This window comes from Salvelinus fontinalis, unplaced genomic scaffold, assembly GCF_029448725.1.
Source record: "Salvelinus fontinalis isolate EN_2023a unplaced genomic scaffold, ASM2944872v1 scaffold_0491, whole genome shotgun sequence".
NCBI lineage: Eukaryota > Metazoa > Chordata > Actinopteri > Salmoniformes > Salmonidae > Salvelinus > Salvelinus fontinalis.
This window is the reverse complement of record NW_026600700.1, coordinates 79,813-93,235: the sequence shown is the minus strand read 5'-3', so window position 1 is coordinate 93,235 and position 13,423 is coordinate 79,813.

Sequence of the window (13,423 nt, the reverse complement as noted above, 5' to 3'; positions counted from 1 at the left end):
AGACTCAGAGTCATAAGATAATTCCTTCAGCTCCATTAACAACTCTTAGCCGCAGGAAACGGGCTCCCAGAAAACATCTCCAAATCTAAAAGCTTTATCGACCTGCAGCCCTCTGCTGATGCTTCCGAGAGGCCTTTTTCAACTTAAGGGACGTCGCCGTCCAGCAGAGCTAATACACTTTGACACAACACATTAACTGGGAAATAAGACGGAGGAGAAGAGCAGCCGCAGTTAAACGACACTTAAACGTTACCTATTAGAGGTTTAAAACTTAAATAAGATGTAAGACCAAGTTGCCTCCAGACACACATTATAATCAAATAGCTTATCATCGAATTTAGAAATGATTAGGGACGAATAAGAGCAGACATACATCCGTAGGTCTATCTAACGTCTGAGCTACACAAGTAACGGTCCTTTTAGAAATAGTATATTGTGCATGTTTGAAATAATGTATTTCTTATCTATTGTGTAATTGCAGTTGAGACCACAATGTCAAGGATAATTTGTAGACAACATAAATGACTGACCAGGAGATGTATTCACTTAATTTGAGGATCAACTGATTCTCTGCCTCTGTGGTGTATAACTGAAACAGATCTGGACCCGTCTGTTCCTTACAGCTGTATAACATGCTGTATGAATAGAGTCAACATTAGAACAGATCTGGACCCGTCTGTTCCTTACAGCTGTATAACATGCTGTATGTGTATGAATAGAGTCAACATTAGAACAGATCTGGACCCGTCTGTTCCTTACAGCTGTATAACATGCTGTATGTGTATGAATAGAGTCAACATTAAAACAGATCTGGACCCGTCTGTTCCTTACAGCTGTATAACATGCTGTATGAATAGAGTCAACATTAAAACAGATCTGGACCCGTCTGTTCCTTACAGCTGTATAACATGCTGTATGAATAGAGTCAACATTAAAACAGATCTGGACCCGTCTGTTCCTTACAGCTGTATAACATGCTGTATGAATAGAGTCAACATTAGAACAGATCTGGACCCGTCTGTTCCTTACAGCTGTATAACATGCTGTATGTGTATGAATAGAGTCAACATTAAAACAGATCTGGACCCGTCTGTTCCTTACAGCTGTATAACATGCTGTATGAATAGAGTCAACATTAGAACAGATCTGGACCCGTCTGTTCCTTACAGCTGTATAACATGCTGTATGTGTATGAATAGAGCCAACCTTAAAACAGATCTGGACCCGTCTGTTCCTTACAGCTGTATAACATGCTGTATGTGTATGAATAGAGACACAATTAAAACAGATCGGACGATGTATTCATGAAAAAAATGTTTCAAAATATTCTCAGGATTCAGGACATTTTGACCAGAAGTGTTTGCGCTAACACACTGTCTCCCCAGAGAACACAGATCACATGAATACGACAGTCATAAATATATTTACACATCATTAAACTCGCAATAATGAGTGGGTTTCTGTACAGCACTTTGTGACATCGGCTGAAGTAAAAAGGCTTTATAAATACATTTGATTGATTGATTGATTGATTGCTACTTTAATTGACCTTTTAATCTATTAATTCGATTTTCTGGAATTAAATGTACAAAAAGGGGTTTGAGAAAATATTTAATGAAGAGGAAGACTGCGAGACTTTTTTGTTCAATGTATGTTGACCTGAAACGTGTCTTTTTTCCAACTGCTCCAAAAAACACACACAGATAATCACAATAAACACCTTCCAAAGGCCCAAAGGTATATAATCAGAGCCCCCAAATACTTAGTCCACTTCCACTGTCCTCCATGAGTTGGTCAATATTTTCCTGTCACGACTTCTACCGAAGGTGGCTCCTCTCCCTGTTCGGTCGGCGTCGCCGGTCTACTAGCCATCACCGATCCCTTTTCTGTTTGTTTTGTCTTTGGTTCTTTTTCACACCTGGTTTCATTTGCCTTCGTTTCTGTATATATTTACCCCGTTGCCTGCCTAGGTTTGTGAGGGATTGTTCTTTCATTGTGATGTGCTCGGTGAGGTTATGCAATTCTTTGTTTTCACGGATTCATAAGAGTGTTATTGTCGGAACTCCGTGCGTTTGTACGGGTTATCTGTTGTCGAGGGCGTTGTACTTTCTTTAAGGTGCCATACCTGTGTTGGTGGACTGGCCAATTAAAGTACGCTTCTCAGACATCTCTGCTCTCATTGCGCCTGACTCCTTCACCTACCTCCTAAATGCAACATTATCACATTTCCTTATTTAGAGATAGATTTCAAGATGGCTACAGAGTGAACTGGAAAGAGATATGAGTTAGTTATAGGGTTAGATATGAGATGGTTATAGGGTTAGATATGAGATGGTTAGATATGAGATGGTTAGATATGAGATGGTTACAGGGTTAGATATGAGATGGTTACAGGGTTAGATATGAGATGGTTAGATATGAGATGGTTAGATATGAGATGGTTATAGGGTTAGATATGAGATGGTTATAGGGTTAGATATAAGATGGTTATAGGGTTAGATATGAGATGGTTAGATATGAGATGGTTAGATATGAGATGGTTATAGGGTTAGATATGAGATGGTTAGATATGAGATGGTTAGATATGAGATGGTTACAGGGTTAGATATGAGATGGTTACAGGGTTAGATATGAGATGGTTAGATATGAGATGGTTAGATATGAGATGGTTATAGGGTTAGATATGAGATGGTTATAGGGTTAGATATAAGATGGTTATAGGGTTAGATATGAGATGGTTAGATATGAGATGGTTAGATATGAGATGGTTACAGGGTTAGATATGAGATGGTTACAGGGTTAGATATGAGATGGTTAGATGTGAGATGGTTATAGGGTTAGATATGAGATGGTTACAGGGTTAGATATGAGATGGTTAGATATGAGATGGTTATATATGAGATGGTTAGATATGAGATGGTTAGATATGAGATGGTTGCAGGGTTAGATATGAGATGGTTACAGGGTTAGATATGAGATGGTTAGATATGAGATGGTTAGATATGAGATGGTTAGATATGAGATGGTTAGATATGAGATGGTTACAGGGTTAGATATGAGATGGTTACAGGGTTAGATATGAGATGGTTAGATATGAGATGGTTAGATATGAGATGGGTATAGGGTTAGATATGAGAGGGTTAGATATGAGATGGTTAGATATGAGATGGTTATAGGGTTAGATATGAGATGGTTAGAGGGTTAGATATGAGATGGTTAGAGGGTTAGATATGAGATGGTTAGATATGAGATGGTTAGATATGAGATGGTTAGATATGAGATGGTTAGAGGGTTAGATATGAGATGGTTACAGGGTTAGATATGAGATGGTTAGATATTAGATGGTTAGATATGAGATGGTTAGATATGAGATGGTTAGAGGGTTAGATATGAGATGGTTAGATATGAGATGGTTAGATATGAGATGGTTAGATATGAGATGGTTAGATATGAGATGGTTAGATATGAGATGGTTATAGGGTTAGATATGAGATGGTTACAGGGTTAGATATGAGATGGTTACAGGGTTAGATATGAGATGGTTAGATATGAGATGGTTAGATATGAGATGGTTAGAGGGTTAGATATGAGATGGTTAGATATGAAATGATTAGATATGAGATGGTTTAAGGGTTAGATTTGAGATGGTTAGATATGAGATGGTTACAGGGTTAGATATGAGATGGTTAGATATGAGATGGTTAGATATGAGATGGTTATAGGGTTAGATATGAGATTGTTAGATATGAGATGGTTAGATATGAGATGGTTAGATATGAGATGGTTATAGGGTTAGATATGAGATGGTTAGATATGAGATGGTTAGATATGAGATGGTTAGATATGAGATGGTTATAGGGTTAGATATGAGATAGTTATAGGGTTAGATATGAGATGGTTAGATATGAGATGGTTAGAGGGTTTGATATGAGATGGTTAGATATGAGATGGTTACAGGGTTAGATATGAGATGGTAATAGGGTTAGATATGAGATGGTTAGATATGAGATGGTTACAGGGTTAGATATTGTAACGGTCCTGACCTGTTTTATGTTGTTTTGGTATGTGTTTACGGGTCAGGGCGTGTGTTTTGGGTGGGCAGTCTATGTTTTGTATTTCTAGGTTGGTTTTTGTGTTCGGCCTGGTATGATTCTCAATTAGAGACAGGTGTGTATCGTTTGTCTCTAATTGAGAGTCATACTAAGTCAGCCAGGGTTTCACTGGGGTTTTGGTGGGTGTTTGTTCCTGTGTCCTCACAGGACAGTTGAAGGTTAGTCACATTTGTTGTTTTGTAGTTTTGTAGTGTCTTGTTTGCTGTTGTCATTAAAAGATGGCTTATTTCCCTCAATCCGCATCTTGGTCCTATCCATGCTCCTTCTCGTCTAAGGGGGAGAACAACATTGACTGCCTTTACAGAAACACCCACCATAACAGGACCAAGCGGATTGAGGAGAGAGAAAAGGAACTAAGGCACTGGACACAGGAGGAATGGTCTTGGGAGATCATGGACGGAAAGGGACCCTGGGGAAGGGCTGGAGAGAATCGCCGCTCTCGGGAGGAGAGGAAGGCAGCCACAGCCCAGGAGCGCTGGTATGAGGAGGCAGCACGTATGAGAGGCTGGAAGCCCGAGAGGCTCACCCAAAAATTTCTTGGGGGGGGGCTAAAGGGGAGTGTGGCGAAGCCGGGTTGGATACCTGAGCCAACTCCCCGGGCTTGCCGTGGAGTAAGAGGGCGTCGTACTGGTCAGACACCGTGTTATGCGGTAAAGCGCACGGTGTCCCCAGTACGCGTGCTTAGCCCAGTGCGGGCTATTCCACCTTGCCGCACTGGGAGGGCTAGGTTGGGCATCGAGCCGAGTGCCATGAAGCCGGCCCAACGTATCTGGTCTCCAGTACGTCTCCTCGGGCCGGCGTACATGGCACCAGCCTTACAGGTGGTGTCCCCGGTTCGCCTGCATAGCCCAGTGCGGGCTATTCCACCTCGCCGCACTGGCAGGGCTACGGGGACCATTCAACCTGGTAAGGTTTGGGAGGCTCGGTGCTCAAGAGCACGTGTCCTCCTTCACGGTCCGGTATATCCGGCGCCACCTTCCCACCCCAGCTCAGTACCACCAGTGCCTACACCACGCACCAGGCTTCCAGTGCATCTCCAGAGCCCTGTTCCTCTTCCACGCACTCTCCCTATGGTGCGTGTCTCCAGCCCGGTACCTCCAGTTCCGGTACCACGCACCAGGCCTAGAGTGCGCCACGAGAGTCCAGTGTGCCCAGTTCCTGTTCCCCGCACTCGCCCTGAGGTGCGTGCCCTCAGCCCGGTACCTCCAGTTCCGGTACCACGCACCAGGCCTATAGTGCGTCTCAGCCGGCCAGAGTCTGCCGTCTGCCTAGCGCCAGAGCCGTCCTGCCATGACCAGCCAGAGCCGTCCTGCCATGACCAGCCAGAGCCGTCCTGCCATGACCAGCCAGAGCCGTCCTGCCATGACCAGCCAGAGCCGTCCTGCCATGACCAGCCAGAGCCGTCCTGCCATGACCAGCCAGAGCCGTCCTGCCATGACCTGCCAGAGCCGTCCAGCCAGGACCTGCCAGAGCCGTCCAGCCAGGACCTGCCAGAGCCGTCCAGCCAGGACCTGCCAGAGCCGTCCAGCCAGGACCTGCCAGAGCCGTCCAGCCAGGACCTGCCAGAGCCGTCCAGCCAGGACCTGCCAGAGCCGTCCAGCCAGGACCTGCCAGAGCCATCCAGCCAGGACCTGCCAGAGCCGTCCAGCCAGGACCTGCCGGAGTCCCTAAACCAGGACCTGCCTGAGTCCCTCAGCCAGGACCTGCCGGAGTCCCTCAGCCAGGACCTGCCGGAGTCCCTCAGCCTGGACCTGCCGGAGTCCCTCAGCCAGGACCTGCCGGAGTCCCTCAGCCAGGACCTGCCGCCCCTTGTCCCGGTGCTGCCCCTTGTCCCGGTGCTGGTCCTTATCCCGGTGCTGGTCCTTGTCCCGGTGCTGCCCCTTGTCCCGGTGCTGCCCCTTGTCCCGGTGCTGCCCCTTGTCCCGGTGCTGCCCCTTGTCCCGGTGCTGCCCCTTGTCCCGGTGCTGCCCCTTGTCCCGGTGCTGCCCCTTGTCCCGGTGCTGCCCCTTCTCCCGGTGCTGGCCGCTCATTTAGGGGATGTTAGTGTTAGGGTGGTCATTGGGAGGGGAAGACAGAAGCGGGGAGTGACTATGGTGGTGTGGGGACAGCGTCCAGAGCCTGAGCCACCACCGTGGTCAACTGCCCACCCAGACCCTCCCCTGGACTTTGTGCTGGTGCGCCCGGCGTTCGCACCTTGAGGGGGGGGTTCTGTAACGGTCCTGACCTGTTTTATGTTGTTTTGGTATGTGTTTATGGTCAGGGCGTGTGTTTTGGGTGGGCAGTCTATGTTTTGTATTTCTAGGTTGGTTTTTGTGTTCGGCCTGGTATGATTCTCAATTAGAGACAGGTGTGTATCGTTTGTCTCTAATTGAGAGTCATACTAAGGCAGCCAGGGTTTCACTGGGGTTTTGGTGGGTGTTTGTTCCTGTGTCCTCACAGGACGGTTGAAGGTTAGTCACATTTGTTGTTTTGTAGTTTTGTAGTGTCTTGTTTGCTGTTGTCATTAAAAGATGGCTTATTTCCCTCAATCCGCATCTTGGTCCTATCCATGCTCCTTCTCGTCTAAGGGGGAGAACAACATTGACTGCCTTTACAGATATGAGATGGTTAGATATGAGATGGTTAGATATGAGATGGTTAGATATGAGTTGGTTAGATATGAGATGGTTATAGGGTTAGATATGAGATGGTTACAGGATTAGATATGAGATGGTTACAGGGTTAGATATGAGATGGTTAGATATGAGATGGTTATAGGGTTAGATATGAGATGGTTAGATATGAGATGGTTATAGGGTTAGATATGAGATGGTTAGAGGGTTAGATATGAGATGGTTAGAGGGTTAGATATGAGATGGTTAGATATGAGATGGTTAGATATGAGATGGTTTAAGGGTTAGATATGAGATGGTTAGATATGAGATGGTTAGATATGAGATGGTTATAGGGTTAGATATGAGATGGTTAGATATGAGATGGTTATAGGGTTAGATATGAGATGGTTATAGGGTTAGATATGAGATGGTTAGATATGAGATGGTTAGATATGAGATGGTTATAGGGTTAGATATGAGATGGTTAGATATGAGATGGTTAGATATGAGATGGTTTTAGGGTTAGATATGAGATGGTTAGATATGAGATGGTTAGATATGAGATGGTTATAGGGTTAGATATGAGATGGTTACAGGGTTAGATATGAGATGGTTACAGGGTTAGATATGAGATGGTTTAAGGGTTAGATATGAGATGGTTAGATATGAGATGGTTAGATATGAGATGGTTATAGGGTTAGATATGAGATGGTTAGATATGAGATGGTTACAGGGTTAGATATGAGATGGTTAGATATGAGATGGTTACAGGTTTAGATATGAGATGGTTTAAGGGTTAGGTATGAGATGGTTAGATATGAGATGGTTATAGGGTTAGATATGAGATGGTTAGATATGAGATGGTTACAGGGTTAGATATGAGATGGTTAGATATGAGATGGTTACAGGGTTAGATATAAGATGGTTTAAGGGTTAGATATGAGATGGTTAGGTATGAGATGGTTAGATATGAGATGGTTAGATATGAGATGGTTAGATATGAGATGGTTATAGGGTTAGATATGAGATGGTTATAGGGTTAGATATGAGATGGTTATAGTGTTAGATAAGAGATGGTTAGATATGAGATGGTTAGATATGAGATGGTTATAGGGTTAGATATGAGATGGTTAGATATGAGATGGTTAGATATGAGATGGTTAGATATGAGATGGTTAGATATGAGATGGTTACAGGGTTAGATATGATATGGTTATAGGGTTAGATATGAGATTGTTACAGGGTTAGATATGAGATGGTTAGATATGAGATGGTTACAGGGTTAGATATGAGATGGTTACAGGGTTAGATATGAGATGGTTAGATATGAGATGGTTAGATATGAGATGGTTAGATATGAGATGGTTATAGGGTTAGATATGAGATGGTTAGATATGAGATGGTTACAGGGTTAGATATGAGATGGTTACAGGGTTAGATATGAGATGGTTATAGGGTTAGATATGAGATGGTTAGATATGAGATGGTTACAGGGTAAGATTTGAGATGGTTAGATATGAGATGGTTACAGGGTTAGATATGAGATGGTTATAGGGTTAGATATGAGATGGTTAGATATGAGATGGTTACAGGGTTAGATATGAGATGGTTACAGGGTTAGATATGAGATGGTTATAGGGTTAGATATGAGATGGTTAGATATGAGACTGTTACAGGGTTAGATATGAGATGGTTAGATATGAGATGGTTACAGGGTTAGATATGAGATGGTTAGATATGAGATGGTTAGATATGAGATGGTTATAGGGTTAGATATGAGATGGTTAGATATGAGATGGTTAGATATGAGATGGTTAGATATGAGATGGTTATAGGGTTAGATATGAGATGGTTACAGGGTTAGATATGAGAGGGTTAGATATGAGATGGTTAGATATGAGATGGTTACAGGGTTAGATATGAGAGGGTTAGATATGAGATGGTTAGATATGAGATGGTTAGATATGAGATGGTTAGATATAAGATGGTTACAGGGTTAGATATGAGATGGTTACAGGGTTAGATATGAGATGGTTAGATATGAGATGGTTATACGGTTAGATATGAGATGGTTATAGGGTTATATATGAGATGGTTAGACATGAGATGGTTAGATATGAGATGGTTAGATATGAGATGGTTACAGGGTTAGATATGAGATGGTTAGATATGAGATGGTTAGATATGAGATGGTTACAGGGTTAGATATGAGAGGGTTAGATATGAGATGGTTAGATATGAGATGGTTACAGGGTTAGATATGAGATGGTTAGATATGAGATGGTTAGATATGAGATGGTTAGATATGAGATGGTTAGATATGAGATGGTTACAGGGTTAGATATGAGATGGTTACAGGGTTAGATATGAGATGGTTAGATATGAGATGGTTATACGGTTAGATATGAGATGGTTATAGGGTTAGATATGAGATGGTTAGATATGAGATGGTTAGATATGAGATGGTTAGATATGAGATGGTTAGATATGAGATGGTTACAGGGTTAGATATGAGATGGTTAGATATGAGATGGTTAGATATGAGATGGTTATAGGGTTAGAAATGAGATGGTTACAGGGTTAGATATGAGATGGTTAGATATGAGATGGTTATAGGGTTAGATATGAGATAGTTATAGGGTTAGATATGAGATGGTTAGATATGAGATGGTTAGATATGAGATGGTTATAGGGTTAGATATGAGATGGTTACAGGGTTAGATATGAGATGGTTACAGGGTTAGATATGAGATGGTTATAGGGTTAGATATGAGATGGTTAGATATGAGATGGTTATAGTTAGATATGAGATGGTTATAGGGTTAGATATGAGATGGTTAGATATGAGATGGTTACAGGGTTAGATATGAGATGGTTAGATATGAGATGGTTATAGGGATTTAGATATGAGATGGTTAGATATGAGATGGTAATAGGGTTAGATATGAGATGGTTAGACATGAGATGGTTAGATATGAGATGGTTATAGGGTTAGATATGAGATGGTTATAGGGTTAGATATGAGATGGTTAGATATGAGATGGTTAGATATGAGATGGTTATAGGGTTAGATATGAGATGGTTAGATATGAGATGGTTAGATATGAGATGGTTACAGGGTTAGATATGAGATGGTTATAGGGTTAGATATGAGATGGTTAGATATGAGATGGTTAGATATGAGATGGTTAGATATGAGATGGTTAGATATGAGATGGTTAGATATGAGATGGTTATAGGGTTAGATATGAGATGGTTAGATATGAGATGGTTAGATATGAGATGGTTACAGGGTTAGATATGAGATGGTTAAAGGGTTAGATATGAGATGGTTAGATATGAGATGGTTAGATATGAGATGGTTATAGGGTTAGATATGAGATGGTTAGATATGAGATGGTTATAGGGTTAGATACGAGATGGTTAGATATGAGATGGTTACAGGGTTAGATATGAGATGGTTACAGGGTTAGATATGAGATGGTTAGATATGAGATGGTTAGATATGAGATGGTTATAGGGTTAGATATGAGATGGTTATAGGGTTAGGACCAAACGTAGGTCCATAGGACCATACGTCAGGACTACCGGGCATGATGACTCCTTGCTGTCCCCAGTCCACCTGGCCTTGCTGCTGTTCCAGTTTCAACTGTTCTGCCTGGGGTTATGGAACCCCTACCTGTCCCAGACCTGCTGTTTTCAACTCTTAATGATTGGCTATGAAAAGCCAACTGACATTTATTCCTGATTATTATTTGACCATGCTTGTCACTTATGAAAATTTTGAACATCTTATAATCATCTGTTATAATCTCCACCCGGCACAGCCAGAAGAGGACTGGCCACCCCTCATAGCCTGGTTCCTCTCTAGGTTTCTTCCTAGGTTCCAGCCTTTCTAGGGAGTTTTTCCTAGCCACCGTGCTTCTACACCTGCATTGCTTGCTGTTTGGGGTTTTAGGCTGGGTTTCTGTACAGCACTTCGAGATATTAGCTGATGTACGAAGGGCTATATAAAATAAATAAACTTGATTGAATGAAACTATAATATTTCATACGGAAAGCAGTATGTTCAATAGGAAAGCGATATTAGCAGGAGCGCGTCCTCTTCATCGCGCGCGCACAGACTGATTTCCAACTCTGAGTCCAAGTACTAAAACACATCATTCTTCCTCGTTTTGGAAGAAACAAGCCTGAAACCTTGAACAGTGACTGTTGACATCTAGTGGAAGTCATAGGAATTGCAATCTGGGAGCTGTATTTGGATATGCCCCTATACTTCCATTGTAAGAGTATGAGCTCTCAAAAAAAAAAAAAAAAAAAAAAAAAAAAAAATCGGTTGGTCTTCTCCTACTATATCTATTGTGTCACAGTCTCCTACATTATTTTAACATTTCTACAAACTTCAAAGTGTCTTCTTTCCAATGGTACCAATTATATGCATATCCTGGCATATCAGGGCCTGAGCAACAGGCAGTTTACCCTGGAGTACATCAGTCAGACAGGAAATGGAGAAAAATAGACCCTAGCCTGAAGAAGTTTAATGTGCTGGTCCATTTACCCCCCCCCTGTAATGGCCTCTATATTGTAATGGACACTTTATGATGTCAGAAACACTTCTGTGTTCCGCGGCCATCAGACTGGATTAATATTCTGGACAGGCTGTCACACAGAGAGCCAGGGCCATCAGACTGGATTAATATTCTGGACAGGCTGTCACACAGAGAGCCAGGGCCATCAGACTGGATTAATATTCTGGACAGGCTGTCACACAGAGAGCCAGGGCCATCAAGCAGGATTAATATTCTGGACAGGCTGTCACACAGAGAGCCAGGGCCATCAGGCAGGATTAATATTCTGGACAGGCTGTCACACAGAGAGCCAGGGCCATCAGACTGGATTAATATTCTGGACAGGCTGTCAGACAGAGAGCCAGGGCCCTTAAAACTGGATTAATATTCTGGACAGGCTGTCACACAGAGAGCCAGGGCCATCAGACTGGATTAATATTCTGGACAGGCTGTCACACAGAGAGCCAGGGCCATCAGACTGGATTAATATTCTGGACAGGCTGTCACACAGAGAGCCAGGGCCATCAAGCAGGATTAATATTCTGGACAGGCTGTCACACAGAGAGCCAGGGCCATCAGGCAGGATTAATATTCTGGACAGGCTGTCACACAGAGAGCCAGGGCCATCAGACTGGATTAATATTCTGGACAGGCTGTCAGACAGAGAGCCAGGGCCCTTAAAACTGGATTAATATTCTGGACAGGCTGTCACACAGAGAGCCAGGGCCATCAGGCAGGATTAATATTCTGGACAGGCTGTCACACAGAGAGCCAGGGCCACCAGACTGGATTAATATTCTGGACAGGCTGTCACACAGAGAGCCAGGGCCATCAGGCAGGATTAATATTCTGGACAGGCTGTCACACAGAGAGCCAGGGCCATCAGGCAGGATTAATATTCTGGACAGGCTGTCACACAGAGAGCCAGGGCCACCAGACTGGATTAATATTCTGGACAGGCTGTCACACAGAGAGCCAGGGCCATCAGGCAGGATTAATATTCTGGACAGGCTGTCAGACAGAGAGAGCCAGGGTGTGGGATTCACCCACCTCCACACACTTTCTCTTACACACACACACACACACACACACACACACACACACACACACACACACACACACACACACACACACACACACACACACACAGGGTGAGGGCCTCACAGACACACAGATACATACCTCCCTGTGGAAGCACTCTGCGGGAAACAGGCAATCAGCTCCTAAGTAAAGGTCACATTTGCAATGCAGGTGACTGCAGGGAGAGAGAAGCAGGTAATTGGTAGCTGGTAGCAGGGAGCACTAAGGCACTAACTCCGTGGTAGGGTAGAGGGAGATAATGTGATGGATGGGAAACGTTTGGCGGGTAATTAAATGTTTTACTCTGTGATCTAGAGAGAGGGAGAGAGAATTTGAAGAGGGAGAGGGTTGGAGAGAAAGAGGCAGGAGAAAGAAGAGTGAAAAAGGTAGGTGGAATTGTAAGAGGGAAATTTGGAGAAGGGATGGGAGAACAGAGGAGGAACAGGAGGAGTGCAGAGGACAGAAGAAGAGGAGGAGAGAAGAAGAAGAGGAGGAGAGAGGAGGACAGAAGAAGAGGAGGAGAGAGGAGGGCAGAGGACAGAAGAAGAGGAGGAGAGAGGAGGGCAGATGAAGACAAAAAGAGAGAGGAGGGCAGAGGACAGAAGAAGAGGAGGAGGGCAGATGAAGACAGGAGGAAAGAGGAGGGCAGATGAAGACAGGAGGAAAGAGGAGGGCAGATGAAGACAGGAGGAGAGAGGAGGGCAGATGAAGACAGGAGGAGAGAGGAGGGCAGATGAAGACAGGAGGAAAGAGGAGGGCAGACCATAGAGTAAGACAGAAGGAGAGAGGACAGAGAAAGTCACGAGGAGAGGGGAGGGCAGAGGACAGAGGAAGAGGAGGAGAGAAGAGGGCTGAGGACAGGGGAAGACAGGGGAAGACTGGAGGACAGAGGAAGAGGTACAGAAAGACAGGAGATAGAGGATGAAAGGAAGTGAGATTAGGAAAGAGGAGGAATGATAGGATGCTTGCTAACATAGAGCAGAGTGCCTTAATTAAAGTGGGTCAGCTGTGACTGAGTGGCAGCCAGGAGTAATGGGGGCAGGGTGAGAGTGCGGGGAGGGGCGGGGCG